Consider the following 3,637-nt stretch of genomic DNA (forward strand, 5'->3'; position numbering starts at 1 on the left):
ACCCCTGGAGATCCCATTATAGACCAGTATCACCATGGAGAACGCCTGGAGATCCCATTATAGACCAGTATCACCATGGGGAACCCCTGGAGATCCCATTATAGACCAGTATCACCATGGAGAACGCCTGGAGATCCCATTATAGACCAGTATCACCATGGGGAACCCCTGGAGATCCCATTATAGACCAGTATCACCATGGAGAACCCCTGGAGATCCCATTATAGACCAGTATCACCATGGAGAACGCCTGGAGATCCCATTATAGACCAGTATCACCATAGAGAACCCCTGGAGATCCCATTATAGACCAGTATCACCATGGAGAACGCCTGGAGATCCCATTATAGACCAGTATCACCATGGGGAACCCCTGGAGATCCCATTATAGACCAGTATCACCATGGAGAACGCCTGGAGATCCCATTATAGACCAGTATCACCATGGGGAACCCCTGGAGATCCCATTATAGACCAGTATCACCATGGGGAACCCCTGGAGATCCCATTATAGACCAGTATCACCATGGAGAACGCCTGGAGATCCCATTATAGACCAGTATCACCATGGGGAACCCCTGGAGATCCCATTATAGACCAGTATCACCATGGAGAACCCCTGGAGATCCCATTATAGACCAGTATCACCATGGAGAACCCCTGGAGATCCCATTATAGACCAGTATCACCATAGAGAACCCCTGGAGATCCCATTATAGACCAGTATCACCACGGGGAACCCCCGGAGATCCCATTATAGACCAGTATCACCACGGGAACCCCTGGAGATCCCATTATAGACCAGTATCACCATGGGGAACCCCTGGAGATCCCATTATAGACCAGTATCACCATGGGGAACCCCTGGAGATCCCATTATAGACCAGTATCACCATAGAGAACCCCTGGAGATCCCATTATAGACCAGTATCACCACGGGGAACCCCTGGAGATCCCATTATAGACCAGTATCACCACGGGGAACCCCTGGAGATCCCATTATAGACCAGTATCACCATGGGGAACCCCTGGAGATCCCATTATAGACCAGTATCACCATGGGGAACCCCTGGAGATCCCATTATAGACCAGTATCACCATGGGAACCCCTGGAGATCCCATTATAGACCAGTATCACCACGAAGAACCCCTGGAGATCCCATTATAGACCAGTATCACCACGGGGAACCCCTGGAGATCCCAGGACGGACCAGTCCACCCCCATAACAGACCAGTATCCCCCCACGGGGAACACCACGCCCCCATGGGGACCAAAGCCCCCCCCCCCCCCCCCCCCCCCCAAAACCAGGCAGGAGACACGACCCCGGGGCGAGCTCTGACCTTTAATAGACCTGGGGGGGTACAAATTGGGGGGTCTCCACCCCACCCCTCCCCCCCCTCGTGTCCCCCAACCCCCCCTCGGCGTCCATCCATGGCCCGGGGGGGGGAGGGGACAGTGTGTGTGTCCCCACCCCCCACCCAAGGGGGTCCGGGGGGGCCCCCCCCCGAAATCCAGCACCGAGGGTCCAAGCTGGGGATGAGAAGGAGATCAGCGCGGGGGGGGAGGGGGGGGCACTTGGAGACCCCCCCAAAATGGGGGTTTGGGGGGGGCTCAGAGACCCCAACACCCCCCAAAATGGGGAGCACGGGGTGGGGGAGGGGAACAAGCAAATAATTCAGGGGGGGGCCAAGGGTCAGGGCACCCCTTAGCCCCCCCAAAATGAGGGTTTGGGGGACGCAGACAGTCCCCAAAATGGAAAATGGGGGGGGGGAATCCCAAAAATAATTGGGGGGGGGGGGGGGGGGGGTCAGGGACCCCAAAATGGAAAAATGGGGGGGGTCAGAAATTTAAAAAAAAAAAAAAAAACAAATTATAAAATAAATTGTGGAAACCCAAAATAATTTAGGGGGGAGCATTAAACACCCCCCCCCCCATTCAAAAATGGAGGCTTGGAGGAACTCAGGGACCCCCAAAAATAATCGCCGGGGGGGGCGGGGGGGGTCAGTAAATCCTGTACCCTGTAAAAAATCGGGGGGGGGGGGGATTTAGACACCCCCAACCCGCCCCCCTTCAAATTATTTGGGGGGGAATTAAAAAACCCAGGCCACCCCCCCCCCCCCAAAAAAAAAAAAAAAAAAAAAAAAAAAGGGATTTTCCTGTTTCAGGCATGGGGGGGGGGGGTTGGGGGGGCCCCAGCTGGGGTTTGGGGGGGGGGGTGGGGTGTTCCCCAGCGTGTGTGTGTGTGTCCCCCCCATTTTTTTTGGGGTGCCCCCCCCCCCCCACCGTGCCCCTACCTCAATTGTCGTAGTTATCCCGGTACGAAGCGGAGGGGAAGCGCTCGCCGTACCCCCCCTGATTTCTTGGGGGGGGGGGGTGAAAACACAGTCAGCACCCATGAGTGCCCCCCCCCAGCACCCACGGGACCCCCCAGCACCCACGGGACCCCCCCCCCCCCCTCCAATTCCCCAGGACCCCCCAAAAGCCATCGGGTCCCCCCTCAACACCCACAGGCTCCTCCAGCAACCACAAGCAACCCCCCCGCCCCCCCCCCCCACAAAAGCACCCCCCCAGCACCCATGGGACCCCCCCAGCACCCAAAGGGCCCCCCACCAACACCCACGGGACCCCCCCACATTCTCACCGGCCGCCGTAGTCGCGGGAGCCCCCGTAGCCCCCCCCGCTGCGCCCATCGTAGCGGCCCCCGTAGCCCCGGTCGCCTCCTCCTGTGTGTGTTGGGGGGGGGGGACACCCCAAAATTTAAAGGGGGGGGGGGGGGGTCCACAGGTCACCCCACAGGCTCCCCCCAAATCACTCATCTCCCCGCAATTCGTTAATTGCCACCCCAGCAACCCGGTTACCCCCCAAAGACCCCCCAGGCCCTCAAATCCCCCCCAGCCCCCCAAAGACCCATTAGACCCCCCCAAGGCCCCCCCCAGCTCCCCAAAATCCCTTCAAACCCCCAAGTGGCCCCCCCATAACCTCCTCAAAGACCCCCCACTCCCCCCCCCAGCCACTCTGCCCCCCCCAACCCCCAAAGACACCCCCATGCCCCCCAACTCCTCCAAATACCCCCCAAACCCCCCACAGTGCCCCCCCCCCCAACCCCCCAATCACCCCCCTGACTACCCCCCCCCCAAACTCCTCAAATCCCCCCAACACCCTCCAATTACCCCCCAGCCGCTCCACTCCCCCCCCCACACCCCAATAACGCCTCCAAAGACCCCCCCCGCAGCCCCCCCTCAACCCCTCCAGCACCCCAAATGCCCCCCCCCCAATACCTCGAGTGTAGCCCCGGCCCCGGGCCCGGCCCCCCCCGTAGCCCCCCCGGGCGCCGCGGGGGGATTTCCCGGCGTGATCCACCCGGATCTGCCGCCCGTCCAGGGACTGGGGGGGGGACACACACACATTAAAATATTGGGGTCACCCCACACCCCCGACCCCTCCAGGGACACCCCCCCCCCAACCCCAAGGACCCCCCAATTGCTCCAGCCCTCCCCCACCCCTTTAGGGACCCCCAAGTACACCCAGAAGCCCTGCCCCCCCCCCCCCCCCGGCCCCCCCAATGAGTCTCTAATCCCCTTACGGCCCCCCCCAAATCCTCCTGAGGACCCCCAAGATCCCCTCAGGGCCCCCCCC

At 60.6% G+C, this 3,637-nt stretch overlaps 1 long non-coding RNA gene across 1 annotated transcript; it reads right to left on the reverse strand.

Moving 5' to 3' along the window:
* Positions 1–1,366: 1,366 nt before the first annotated feature.
* On the reverse strand, positions 1,367–3,387 carry LOC141954981 (uncharacterized). Its single transcript, XR_012632311.1, has 4 exons — positions 3,280–3,387; positions 2,643–2,724; positions 2,296–2,360; positions 1,367–1,531 (listed from the first exon to the last, which is right to left on the reverse strand). It is a non-coding gene; the product is annotated as an uncharacterized LOC141954981 (long non-coding RNA).
* Positions 3,388–3,637: the final 250 nt, after the last annotated feature.

This window comes from Athene noctua, unplaced genomic scaffold (genome assembly GCF_965140245.1).
Source record: "Athene noctua unplaced genomic scaffold, bAthNoc1.hap1.1 HAP1_HAP1_scaffold_48, whole genome shotgun sequence".
Lineage (NCBI taxonomy): Eukaryota > Metazoa > Chordata > Aves > Strigiformes > Strigidae > Athene > Athene noctua.